This window comes from Humulus lupulus, chromosome 7 (genome assembly GCF_963169125.1).
Source record: "Humulus lupulus chromosome 7, drHumLupu1.1, whole genome shotgun sequence".
Lineage (NCBI taxonomy): Eukaryota > Viridiplantae > Streptophyta > Magnoliopsida > Rosales > Cannabaceae > Humulus > Humulus lupulus.
In genome coordinates, this window is record NC_084799.1 from 143,125,822 (window position 1) to 143,141,355 (window position 15,534).

Sequence of the window (15,534 nt, forward strand, 5' to 3'; positions counted from 1 at the left end):
ATGATTTATTATAAATAAATATAATCTTAGAATTATTTTTCCCATTAAATAATAATAGTTTTAGAAACTATTATGAATTTTTTTCCCCAAATTTGATAATAGTTTTGGAAACTATTAGTTATTAATTAATAATTTATGAAATTATTATTTAATAAATGGTAACCAATTTTCATCAGTCATTATTTAATAATTTGAGAAATTATTATTTTAATAAAAAAAGTTTAAGAAACTTTAATAAATCCTAATTTTAGAAATTAGGATATCTCATATAGAACCTAGGGTTAGGGTTTTAGTGTGCAATCCGGGAAGGGCCATGACAAATGATTGTAAAACGCCCTAAACTAATACTTTGTCAAACATTTACATGCTCATAAACTTAAACAAGAAAAACCACTTAATGTATGAAAATTCCCGTGGGGCCTTGCTAAAACATGTAAGTTGGGCACAATAGTTTTAAAACAAAATAAAAGTTCTCATGCAACGTTTTAAAAAATAAATATAGTTCAAGTCCCGCTGATAAGTTTCGAAACATTTAAAATAAGAAACAACATCATTCTATAGAAATTGGGGTTAAGCCGATCGTTTGCTCACCCATAGGATACCCCGACGCTATACACACCCTGACGACAGAACTCCCCACATCACCACGCGCGACAAAGAGAAACCTTATTTGCTACCTAGAAGAAAAAGTAAGGGGGTGAGCTAAAAGCCCAGTAAGGAATTACAAATAACAGATAAAGAAAAACACAATAAAACATAACCTTATCATAAGACTCCTACAACGTCATATACATACATCATCATACATTGCACTTAACGTCATCATCATACATCGTTATCATGCATCATATATCATAAACATATTCAAGCAACATCTTCATAAACATCATCCTTATAAACATTATCATCATATCTTTGTGAACATGGCCACCTATCTTTTCCATGTCACATCTTGTGGTAAATAGGAGGCTCTGGTCCTTGAATAACCTCGGTGCGTCTGCCCAATGCGTTACGTCTTTATTTCTTTAGTAACTCGGGTTATGTTTTTAAATCCTCAGTAACCCCTCTGTTGTGTCGTGTTCAAAATGCTAACAACCATTCACTTTCTCATACAACATACAAAACATATGCAATCCAGTCATATCAACACAAAGGGAAATACATGATTCATCAAACTCATCATATTATCTCAAAAATATCATTTCATACTTCATATGACATGGTACATCATCATACATAGCATTTAACCTCAACGAACCCATCTTACCGTTAATAGTATAAAATAAATAGAGTTATATCTAACTTTCTTACCTCAGGTCCGAGCAAAGCAAAAGTTGACAAACTTTACAACGAGCCTATAACTGTAATCAAATAGCATTCTTTAGCATCACATAAGATTTCTTGTGCCCAACTCACATATCCCATGTGTGCATGGGCCATGCACACATGTTAAAATTACACATAATTTCCAAGCATGAATAATTTTCGGAATGTCTCCCTCTTTCACTTTCAACTGAAGGTACCTGGATTGCAGATCAATCTTTGAGAATACTGCTACCCCTTGAAGTTGATCAAAAAGGTCATCTATCCTAGGCAAAGGATATTTGTTCTTGATGGTGACCTTATTGAGTTCTTGGTAATCGATGCACATTCTCATGCTCCCGTCCTTCTTTTTCACAAATAGGACCGGTGCTCCCCGTGGCGAATGACTAGGTCTTATGAACGCCTTGTCCAACAACTCCTGTAGATGTTTCTTAAGTTCCTTCAACTCCACAGGTGTCATTCGATAGGGTGCTTTAGAGATCGGTGTTGTTCATGTGCAAGTTCGATCACAAATTTGATTTTTCTGTCCGGGGGTAATCCTGGTACCTCCTTGGGAAACACTTCCGAAAACTCACAAACAACATGCACATATTCTTGTTTTAATTCTGACTCCTTGGATTTATCTACCACACTAGCCAGATATGACAAAAAACCATGCTTCATCATATTACGTGCTTCCAGTACCAATATTATGGGTGTACAAAAACCCGCTATTTCTCCTTTAAAAGAAAAGTTTTCTCCTTCTTCTGGTCTGAACTCCACAGTCTTTTTCCGATAGTCAATTGTCGCTCCATGTTTGGATAACCAATCCATGCCAAGTATTCCATCATAATCTGGTATACTTAGTTCTATATGGTCTGTCGGGAACTCCTTGCCATCTATTGTTATAGGTTCTGACTACAACCACCTAGTTGACAACATCATGTCTCCTGATGGTAACCTTGTATTAAAACTATGCTCAAACAGTTTACAAGGCATACCCAACTTATCAATCATGTTCATGGAAACATAGGAGTGAATCGCTCCTGAATAAATAAGGACTCTACACATCATACCAGATATAGGGAGCGGACCTGTGACTACGGGGTTGTTGTTGGCTGCTTCATTTTGAGTTAAGGCAAAAACCCAAGCTGGCACCGAATTGCTGTTATTATTCAGTCCCTCTTTCAATTGTGGGAAATATTTTCTTAGATGTCCTTTTTGACCGCACTTGAAACATTTGTTGGTGTCAGCCTGGCATTCTCCCGGGTGTCTTTTTGGGCATTTAGGACAGGTGGGGTGCTCTACTTTATTGCTTTGGTGATTCCCACGGTTCCGATCATTATAGCGACTATTGCGGTTGTTAGGGTGGTTCTGAGTGTTGTGATTTTTGCTATTCGTGGCCAGGGGTCCCGGTCTCTTGTTAGTTCCACTATTCTTCCCTTCATTAGCTTTCCTCTTGTTACCCTCATTAAAGCCCTTCCTTCGGTGGGCCTCTCTTTTGGCAACATTTTCCTTCCATATCTGATCCTCCAAGTATTCTGCCTCAAGTGCCCTATCTAGTACTTTGGCATAATTGACCACTTCGATACTGGTCATCTTAAAGTTCCTAGCAATCATAGGCTCAAGTCCCCTCATGAACCTTTGGACTCGCAGAGCTTCAGTTGGTACAACTTCAAGAGCGAAGTTTGCTAACCTATCAAACTTTTGTGCATAATCTGTGACGGATAGATTTCCCTGAACCAAAGTCACGAACTCATCTACTTTGGTTGCTAACATGGCTGCACTGTAATACTTCTTGCTGAAAGTCTAGATGAAATCTGCCCAAGTCATGGTATTCAGATCTCGAGTCTGTTTGATCACATCACACCATATCTGCACATCAAACTTAAGCAAGTGGGCTACACATGAGATTCTCTGGCGATCATTTAACTCCATATCATTGAAGATAGCCTCAACTCATCTTAACCAATCTTCTGCCACCATGGGATCAGCCTTTCCTTCAAAGGTTGGTTGGGCTTGCTTTCTAAAATGTTCATACACCGGCTCGAACCCATAAGTCACAGGTAGTGGTGCAGGTGGTGGTGTTGGTGGTTGTGGCTGTGCCACTGGTACTTGAGGCACTTGGGGAATTTATGGCACTTGCCTAGCATGTGCTAATTCCTCATCTCTCAGCCTTAATTGTTCCTTTAACCTTGCTACCTCTACGGCCAGATCAACAGTAGGTACAGCTGGGGCTGCAGGTTGGACTGATTGCATTCCTACTTCAGGAGTTGTCGTGGCCTTAGAGCTTGTGGAGACACCCTTTCCTCGGCCTCCTCCTCTTCCCTTGCCTCCTCTTCCTCTAGTTGACATTATGAGATTCTAAGGCACCAAAAGAAAATCATAAGAGAGGATAAACCGCATAATGGTTTGATAAATATTCGTGAAAATCATACATTCCAAATCCACATCATTTAGAGTTTGCAAGAGGCAAAAATATTAAACAATAGAATTTAAAGTGTTCCAAAATTTAAACAACTCAAAAAGTGTTCAGTAACCAAAAACATAAATCCTTAGGGTTTTTAAAAAAAATCCCATCTTATTCATTAATGTTTCATGGAACGATCTACGTGACGGACTCTAGTCCTCAACTGTGAACTCGTCTTCTGCCTACTTCCTCTGGGATGTGGAAGTAGTCAGGAGCGCTCGCCATCACCCTCATCCTAGTGGTCACTTATGGTATGGCATGAATAACTTCATGACATGCCATGACTCCTTCCAAATCGTGCACCATCTCTTAACGCTCCTCCATCTCTCCGTTGTCCGTCTTTACCATAACCAGCTCCTCACGACTAAATTCGTAGTCGTCCACTAGATCATAGATCACGTACTCTATGGTGCTAAAGTCCATGTCATCTTGAATGACGTTGTACCATGCCACGTATAACTGGAGGAGGGCCTCGGATTACACCGACAGTGCTTCCCTTAACACCCAATATTGCTCTATAGGCCATAGTAATGCTCCTCTTTTGTTCATGATTCCTTGAATGCGATCGCAAACCACCGCCATTGTTTTCAACACCGCTATTCTCCAATCGTAGAGGTCCTCCTCAAGATGGACCTTGGGTATTGCACTGATTTCCTTAGGTAGTTGTTTCTTAAAGGTTTCTATAATGGGAGGCTTCTTATGATACTACAGTAACAAAACTATAAAATTAAATAAAACAGAAACAAGTAATATCACATATAACAAATACTTACGATGTGGTAAGGTGAGATTTTCTCGTCTTTAGCATGTATCGGGAGGGTCCTTGGAAACATGGACGAGTGTCTCTGATACCATTTGTAAAACGCCCTAAACTAATACTTTGTAAAACATTTACATGCTCATAAACTTAAAGAAGAAAAACCACTTATTATATGAAAATCTCAGGGGGGCGTTGCTAAAACATGCAAGTTGGGCCCAATAGTTTTAAAACAAAATAAAAGTTCTCATGCAACGTTGAAAAAAATAAATATAGTTCAAGTCCCACTAATAAGTTTTGAAACATTTAAAATAAGACATAACATCGTTCTATAGAAATTGGCATTAAGCTGATCGTTTGCTCGCCCATAGAATACCCCCATGCCATACATACCCTGACGTTGGAACTCCCCACATCACCACGCGTGCCAAAGAGAAACCCTATTTCTTATCTGGAAGGAAAAGGAAGGGGGTGAGCTAAAATCCTTGTAAGGAAGTACAAATAATAGACAAAGAAAAACACAACAAAACATAATCTTATCATAAGACTCCTACAACGTCATAAACATAAATCGTCATACATTGCACTTAATTTCATCATCATACATCGTTATCATGCAGCATATATCATAAACACATTCAAACATCATCATCATAAACATTATCATCATAAACATTACCATCATAAGCATCATCATGTTATCTTTGTGAACATGGCCCCTATCTTGTCCATGTCACATCTTAAGGTAAATAGGAGGCTCTGGTCCTTGAATAACCTCGGCGTGTCCGCCCTATGAGTTACGTCTTTGTATCCTTAGTAACTCGGGTTACGTCTTTCTATCCTTATTAACCCCTTTGTTGTGTCACGTTTAGCACGCTAACAACCATTCAGTTTCTCATATAACATACAAAACACATGCAATCCAGTCATATCAACACAGAGGGGAATACATGATTCATGAAACTCATCATATTATCTAAAAAATATCATTTCATACTTCATATCACATGGTACATCATCATACATAACATTCAACCTCAACAAACCCATCTTACCATTCATAGCATAAAATAAATAGAGTTCTATCTAACTTCCTTACCTCAGGTTCGAGCAAAGCAAAAATTGACAAACTTCAGAATGAGCTTATAACCATAATCAAATATCATTCTTTAGCATCACATAAGATTTCTTGTGCCCAACTCACATATCCCATGTGTACAATTACACATAACTTCCAAGCATGAAAAATTTTCACATAAAATCACAAAAGAATAATGCAACTTTTACCTATTATACATGCATGGTTTTCAAGTAAAAATTACATGGTTGAATATTAGACATATTTTTAACGTAAAAGTACATTTGCATGCAACATGCATACATGGGAACGTTGTTGAAAAGTGACGTCAAAAACGATAATTTCTACGCGCTTATATCTATAAGTCATAATTTTTCACCATTACTTTTTTCCTTTAAATCCCTAAGTTGATTAAACATCTTAAGACACTATTTTTATTTCATAAAAAATAATTTTTTTAGCCATCTTAAAAAATATAATAATTCCATTTCTTACTTTTAAATTTGCATAGAAAATAACCAAAAACTTGAAATTATCTAAAGTACTTATAAATATCATGTTTCCCATAAAAAATAACACTTTATTTAATTTTATAAATTGACAAGATTGATGTGAGAAAAATATAAATTTTTAGGTGTGAGAAAATATATTTTGTTTGTATTATTTAAGACTTAATTTTATATAGTATAAATTCATATGTGATAATCAAATAATTATTTTTAATTTATTAAACTAAACTTTCAGCCACCATTTATTTTGTTTAAAAATCACAAATGAATTAAATGTCAACATTTTTCTTAATTAAAACAAAGAAAATCATACCTATTAAAATGTGAACATTCAAGGTTACATTTAAAATACCATTTTTAATATATATATATATATATAATTTATGGTATTATATTATTTCAACAAATACACAATTTCCTTTCATTTAAAAGACCTTTCCTATTTTTATCAAAACCTCTAGCAACAATTAAAACCCTAAAAAATCACCATCTTGGTATTAAAACTCATAGTTTCTTCATAAAATATACATAACCAAAATTGTAGGTATTAATTTCAGTAAAATATCATTTTAATGTAAATTAAAATACCCTTTTAATTTCATAAAATTATCATAGCACTTGCAAAAATATTTATGCATACAAATCATTATTTTCATCACATTTCATACCATTTATACACAAAAATCAGCAAGCATATAAAGTCATGAAATTCATCATTTTCGTCATATGCTTCACAAATCTCATACATTAATCATACATGTTTAATCAACATAAAATTTAAACACAAACCCTAGCATGCACCTATTATCATATTATCAATCTAAGAAGAATCCCTAACACCACATATACATTCAAATCATAGGCATATTTCAAGATCAATCATGCATATACATGACACAAGAACCCTAGGCTGAAATTCACATGACTTAAACATAAAATAAAACCAAAATTTTCATTTACATTTACATTTACATGAACCCTAACATGTTTCTATCTCAAAATAATGAACAAGTTCATATAACACCAAGAGAAACATAAACAAAACCAGCATGAAATCTTTACAAAGACCTTGGCCGAATACTACATGTACATAAACATAAAATACCAAGATCATCATACTTAGTAAAGAAAACCAAAACCCTTGCATGCTTTTTACATAAAACCTTAAAATCAAACAAACCATAGCATCATATTATAGGGAAAAACCCTAGGTGTCATAACATCAAATATTACCATGCTTGTGATCCTAAGAACAAAAAATACTCAAAACCACAAACCCTTCATTAACACCAAATCAAACACAAAAGTAAAAAGTGGATCCATTACCTCCCTTGATTATAGAATCAAGAACACAATAGTGACAAAAACCCTAGCATACAATCACCATGAATACCCTATCATCAATTTCGAACCACAAAAAAAAAAAATGCATCCAGTTGGCATAGGTAGTACCCATCAATCCATTTAAGCCCTCTCCAACTATGTAGTCTCATACCTACACAGTCTTAAAATCATCACACTTGACCTTCCCCAAGCGATGTGGTATTGCACAGCTTTTACCCGGTCTTTTCCCCAAAGGTTTAGGGGATTCTGACTGTCACAATCACCCTCCCTGAGGAGTCTGACGTCCTTGTCGGCCACTCTTCCGGCTGGGTCAAGGGTCTGATACCATTTGTCACTCCCCACATCACTATGGCTGCTTCTTGGAATGACGATTGGCCTTACAAACCAACACGAGTCTTTCCAGCGTGCTTTGTCCTCACTCGCATGCTTCTTGGGAAAACTTCCCAGGAGGACACCCATCATGAGACTACTCCAGGTCAAGCACGCTTAACTTTGGAGTTATCAACTAATGGGCTACTGAAAAAAAGATGCGTCTTGTTGGCATAGGTAGTATCCATCAATCCATTTAAGCTCGCTTCAACTCTGTAGTCCCATACCTACACTGCCTTAGACTAATCACACTTGACCTTCCCCAAGCGATGTGGTATTTTACAACTTTTACCCAGTCTTTCCCCCTACGGATCACGATATTCTGTCTGTCACAATCACCATCCCTTATTGGTCTGACGTCCTTGTCGACCACACTTCCGGCTGGGTCAAGGCTCTGATACCATTTGTAACGCCCCACGTCACTATGATTGCTTCTTTGAATGATGATTGATCCTACAAACCAACAGGAGTCTTTTCAGCATGCTTTGTACACACTCACACGCTTCCTAGGAAAGCTTCCTAGGAGGTCACCCATGATGAGATGACTCCAGGTCATGTACCCTTAACTTTGGACCTGTCAAGTGATGGGCTACCGAAAAAAGATGCATCTTGTTCGCATAGGTAGTACCCATCAATACATTTAAGCCCTCTTCAACTGTGTAGTCCCATACCTACACGGCCTTAGAATCATCAAACTTCACCTTCCCCAGGCGATGTGGTATTGCACAACTTTTACCCGATCTTTCCCCCTTCTTGATCACAAGATTCTGACTATCACAATCACCCTCCCTTAGGGGTCTGACGTCCTTGTCCGCCACACTTCTGGCTGGGTCAAGGCTCTGATACCATTTGTAATGCCCCACGTCACTATGGTTGCTTCTTGGAATGACGACTAACCCTACAAACCAACACTAGTCTTTCCAGCGTGCTTTGTCCTCACTCACACGCTTCCTAGGAATACTTCCCAGGAGGAAACCCATCATGAGATTACTCCAAGTCACACATGCTTAACTTTGGAGTTCTCAAGTGATGGGCTACCGAAAAAAATGCATCTTGTTGGCATAGGTAGTACCCATCAATCCATTTAAGCTCTCTTCAACTTTGTAGTCGAATACCTACACAGCCTTAGAATCATCACACTTGACCTTCCCCGAGCGATGTGGTATTGCACAATTTTTACCTGGTCTTTCCCCCTGTGGATCACAGGATTCTGACTGCCATAATCACCCTCCCTTAGGGGTCCGACGTCCCTGTCGGCCACACTTCCGGCTGGGTCAAGGCTCTGATACTATTTGTAATGCCCCATGTCACTATGGCTGCTTCCTAGAATGACGACTAACCCTACAAACCAACACGACTCTTTCTAGCTGATAACTCTACAAAATAGAGTTATTTTACCACTTTTTATGTGCTAATTGTTGCTTGATTCTTGAGTTTTTAATTGATTTATTAAGTTTTTAAGTAATTTTGAATTTATTAGGTTTATTTTAATTTTATAGATTTTTGTGTATTTTTATTGTTATATTATTGTAAAATGTTATGGCTTAATTAGTTAAAATTAATATTGTTAAGTTATGAGTAAAAAGATGCAATTTTGAGCTTAAATGTTTAAGTAAATTAAATTTTAATTAATATTTTCATTGAATTTTTGTTGAATATTTCATTATTGAAAATATTTAGTTTTAATTTAATTTATGTTTGTTTTATAGGGAATTTTTTGTATGTTATTTGCTCTTGGAAAGCAAGAAGAATGGAGAAAAAAAATGGCATTTCTATAAAGAAAAAGCAAGAAAAGTGGCATTTTTCCAAGAGCCCAAGCCTCCTTGGCCCAGCCAAATGCTCCCTCAACTCATTTGGGCCCAAGCCCAGCAGCCCCAAGACCACCTCCTAGCTAGCCCACTTCAGCTGCACCCAGGCCCAACGCCTCCTGCACTCATTTCCCACCAACCGCCTGCTTCAGGTCTCCTTCAGCACCTCATAATCAACTCCAAAGCACCAATGTCGTACACCTGAAGCTCTTCCAGCCAAGCATCTTGTGATGCATTTCCTTCCTTCACGTGTTGCACCAACAATCCAAAGCAGCCCAAATGCCAAGGCCCAAGTCAACCTTGCCAAACAGCCACAAAAAGACCAAAATGCCAAAAATTATATTTTTCCTTCCCAATATTTTTCACTCAAATATCAATTCACTCTTCCCTATTTTTCTTACCTAAATAAACATTCCTAATTTATTTTTGCCCTAGCTTTTCACTAATCTTTTACCCAACCAAACATTTCATCTTTCCAATACTCTTACACTTACTCTATTTATCCTACCACTTCCCAACACAATTAAATTAATCAATTTATTTATTTTAATTTGATTAATTTAATCTCCACATTTTGCCTATAAATAGAGTCTTGTAAGACCATTTGGGGAGCTCTACTTCTTCATCTTTTCAACATCTTCTACACATATTTTTCTCTCTTTTCTCTACCATTTTTCATCTTTTGAAGAGCATGTCAAGTATCTCATTTTGTAATTTTTATTTCAATCTAGTTATGAGCTTCTAATCTTTTTCAAAGGTTATTAAGATGATGATGAAGCAAAATGTAACTAGATAGTATATTTTGTTGTATGTTGATTTCCCATTTGTACAACATTGTTTATGGATCTTTCTATCAAATATATGCATTTTTCATCTATTATTGATTGTTAAAGCATATTACACTTAGTTCTTCATTATGCAAAAATATGATATTCTTTGATTACATGTTTTTCATTAAATTGTTCACATCTAATTCTTAGAGCATACGTATCATATTTTGCCTAAACATAATCTCTTTGATTTTTTGTAGTTTCATTAGGTTGTAACACAACTAATGCTTAGAAATTATATCTTATATAAGTGAAGAAAAATCCTACATTTTTGAAAGAGTAACTTGTGCTTGAATAGAAAATATATTTTGAAAAAATATATGGTGTTATTTATTTCAACTATATCAAAACTTGGGAATCAATATACTTATAAATACTATTGTACTTGCATTTTGTGGATTCTAAAATCTTAATAATCTTATTCTACATATCTCATTTGAAAACCATTTTTATCATTAATATTTTTATTACTTGTCTTTTATTTTTATAAAACAAAATCTCATCAAATATTTGGAACTAGGTTAGAATATTCTTGCTTTGTTTGAAATAGTTTCTTTTGATGTTAGTCAACTCCCATGGGTTCGACCTCGTACTTACATGAACATTATATTCCGAAACGATTCGTGCACTTGCGAGTTTAAATATTAAAACACCCTCTTTTGGGATTCAACACTAGCTTACTTTGTTCTCACTCGAACGCTTCTGGGAAAACTTCTTAGGAGGTCAACCATCATGAGACTACTCTACGTTAAGCATGCTTAAATTTGGAGTTCTCAATAGATAGGCTACCGAGAAAAAAATGCATCTTGTTGGCAGGGGTAGTACCCATCAATCCATTTAAGCCCCCTTCAACTGTGTGGTCTCATACCTACACAATCTTAGAATCATCACACTTGACCTTCCCCAGGCAATGTGGTATTGCAAAACTTTTACTCGGTCTTTCCCCCTATGGATCACGGGATTCTGAATATCACAATCACCCTCTTTTAGGGGTCCAACGCCCCTGTCGGTCACACTTCTGGCTGGGTCAAGGCTCTAATACCATTTGTCACACCCTACGTCACTATGGTTGCTTCTTGGAATGACGACTGGCCCTACAAACCAACACAAGTCTTTTCAGCATGATTGTCCTCACTCGCACGCTTCTTGGGAAAACCTCCCAAGAGGTCACCCATCATGAGACTACTCCAGGTCAAGCACGCTTAACGTTGGAGTTCTCAATTGATGGGCTACCGAAAAAAAATGCATCTTGTTGGCATAGGTAGTACCCATCAATCCATTTAAGCCCTCTTCAACTATGCAGTCCCATACCTACATAGTATTAGAATCATCACACTTGACCTTCCCTAGGCAATGTGGTATTTCACAACTTTTACCCAGTCTTTTCCCCTTCGGATCACGCGATTCTGATTGTCACAGACAATGACAGATTATGTCAATGAATTTGACGGGTTGGCCAAATTATCTTTTAATTTGGACCAACAGATGTGACCCGGAAGGAACGATTCATTCCAGTACTAAATTATGAGGTAGCTCAAAATTTTAGGCTTGCTCCAGTGTAAGAGATTTCTACCTACGCTTAGGCTGTAGGGAGGGCCCTTGCTACATAGGACGCAGGAAATGAGATATGGAGTCAGAGTGTCGTCGGATAGGTAGCTTAGGCAGTGGTATCCCCATTGTGGGATCAAGTAGAGATGGAGGCCCTAGTAATCAAAAAAGAAGGACACCTTGTAGTTCTACTACTCCTGGTCTTGAAAGGAGGGGTTATACTGTATAGGGTGGCCGCCAGGGTGGCGACGAGGTTTGGAGGAGTTATCCAGTATGCGCCAGGTGCAGGAGATGCCATCTGGGAGAATGCCAAGTGAAGGCATGTTTGCTATGTGGAATGGTCGGGCACTTCAAGAATGATTTCCCGAGACTAAAGAAGGGAAAACCAAGGAGTAGAGATAGCCCAACCTCAACACGAGTGTTCATCTCGACGTGATCAGAGCTTGGATCTGGTCCCTCAGAGGCGGCAAGTCAGTTTTCTAGTTCCTATTCTTGTATTTTATGTTGAATGAATTTGGTGGTACATATCTCTTTGAAGGGACATAGATAAGTAGCACATGTTTTATGATTATTACGACATGGGGCTTGAGATTTTTGTGCCTGCTGAGAAAATTGGTAATTTCTAGGAGAAGGGTTAGAGTATTATTTGTAGAAATTTTAGCAGTAATAATTGATTGAGTTGGTTATATGAGGATATTGACATGATCCTGAGTATCGATTAGTTTGCCATGTAAGGGACAACCATGGACTGTAAGAAAGAATGGTGACTTCTGAGTTTAAAAGGGAAGAATTCGGTTGCGTTCACCAGGTTCCTAGCTACTGTGGTAGGTACCGCTAGGGTTATATCAATTGGACCAGATGAAAACTGGATCAGCAAGTAAGGTTTTAGATGGGTTCACAAGGATTCATTGGGATCGCTGTTGCGTCAAGGAATCGAGTGTGATTTAGGATTATGTTAGGGGTGGAATCGGTATTAGGGACATCATGAAGAATGACATGAGGAAAGCATAAATAAGTAAAGGTTCGGTTGAAGCAGTTGTTTGACTTGAGGGTTGATCAGACGGAGCATCTCACCATGGGACATGTCAACACTATTTGTTAAGAAGGAGGCCAAGTCTGCAAGAAGGTGTATCGCATATGGATAGCCAAGTAAAATAACTATTAAGTATAGGTACCCATTACTAAGAATGAAGGATCAATTGCCCGGTTGCGAGGATAGGACAATGCTCTCAAGAATTGACCCTTCACCTGGTTATTACCAGCTGAGGATAAAGGAAAGAGACATTTCAGGAATTTCCTCTCGCACCAAGTATGATATGATGAATCTTTAGTGAAGGCTCTCGAACTGACCAATGCTCCAGCGGCCCATGTAAATTCAACAAGAGGAAAGTACATAGATGATTTGGACAAGTCATATTCGGTTCAATTGAGAATGTTTTGGACTACTCCCAGTTAGAAGTAGAATGTGAATAATAACTTCACTGATACTACATAAGCTGAGGAAGCAGGGATTGTAGGTAGAGTTCCAAAAGTGACAAGTTCTGATTCCTCCAGAGGATATTCAATGCCACATTATGGGAGGTGATGGGATCATGTATGAGGTAATTAAGATAGAAACCATAAGGAAATCGCTAAAGGAACGCCTTAGGGGTGAGAAGCATGGTGAGACTAGTAGAACACATTGGCTACTACTTGAAGCATCTACAAAGATAGCCATACCCTGGACTGATGTAATGTAAGAACTTAAAGTTTTTCTGAATGGATAGTCACGTACGGGAATTTTAGAAGTTGAATTAAAGGCTGATTAGCACGCCATGGTATTAGAATATGCATGTGATTGACAGATACAAGAGGACAACATGATGGATAATGTCCTTGCTTAAAACATGAAATTATAGTGTGGTGCGTCAAAGACTAGGGTGCGCCCGTGTGTAGAATGAAAAGGCAATTGTTCGTGCTTCACGATGGATGAAAGGATAAGAACATAGATATTCTACACGGGGTGTTGAGTTGACAGTAATGCCAGATAGCCATGGTTAGGGTGAGGTGACAACAATTATGGAATAGAAGTGCGTACACTAGCAAGGAAGTTAAATCATCTTGTCACCCATAGGGGTTGACCATGAGACAAGGGCGCTAGTGGGAACTAGTGAAGGACACACATTCGAATCCTTATTAATTAGTGAAGACTAATGTGGAGGCTGACACCGTGAGTAGGAAAATTCTGTGCCAGTTGTATGATTTGCCATGGACTACAGTAAAGTCAGATGGGGTACCAATCATGATTGGAATAGAATATGCAGTTGATAGTTGGCAGATATACCTCTATGAAAAATGAAATATAGAAAGAAGAGCTTGTAGTAATTGTTACAAATCCTACTATTTTAGCAGGGATAAGTTATGATATAAGGATCAGACAAGTGATCTGATGGATGCTGGCGTTGAGGTGGAGATTCTGGATGAGTCTTGTACAACCTCCTTATAATTGTTGTATCCAGGAAGTTTGAATGGGTATTAGGACCTAAAATTTGTATATCGGGAGGCGCACTGTCTAATTCTTCTAGCAAGTGGGAGATGATAATCAGAATCCAGAAAGGTTATTATGACTCTAGTTTATCCTGGAGTTAGTACGGAGGGATATAGTTATGGACTGTAAGGGTGGATTACCTAAGATTGTAGGTAAGATGAGTGGATACGAAAAGTTGTGACTCAACAGATTGGGTTAGCACACTTTGGTTCGTTTGAATGAGTATCACAAGAATGCTTATGTGTGAAAGAAGATCGCATGTCTCTGTGGGACACCGAAGTCAGTAGTGTTAGATTGAGCCCTTTTATTTCCCAAGTCTTAAAAAGGCTCGTAGAGGTCAATGAGTACAAGTTTGGGATATAGAATTATTGGTTACCTTCAAACAAGATGACAACCTGAAGGAACAACCCATACTTTAAGTATTTTACCTCGAATGTGTAAGTTTTCGAGGCATTGAGGTATTTATGGTCCTTTGATTGAATAGTCATGGTGATGAATGTCGGGCAACGACTAGAGTGACTCTGAATACGATATAGTGAGATGGAGAACGAGAAGTACTCGTTCTGAGAAATGAGATGAGGGACAAGAAGTATTTTGGTTCAGAATTAGTCCGAAAGACAAATGAAATTGTAATGTCCCAAATTCCTTAATGTGGCTTAATGCTTGGATTAGGGGGCCAAGAGGGCCATAGTTGATTTATTATGCAATTATGTGATTAAATGCATGAGTATGTAGATTATATGATGATAATTGCATGCACGTGGGCCACTTCTTATTAGAAGGGAATTTTCGTAATTTGGCCCTTTAAGTATATTTATGTGCATGTTGGTGACTTATGGGTGAGACCACATCATAATGTGGAGATGTTTGAGCTATTCGACATGAGACGATCTTAGGTAAAAAGATTAAAGACTTGATCATAATGGGGTTTGATTGTCAGGCTCAGGGTGAGCCTGGGGTAATTTGATTCTTAGTACATTACCGAGAATGAA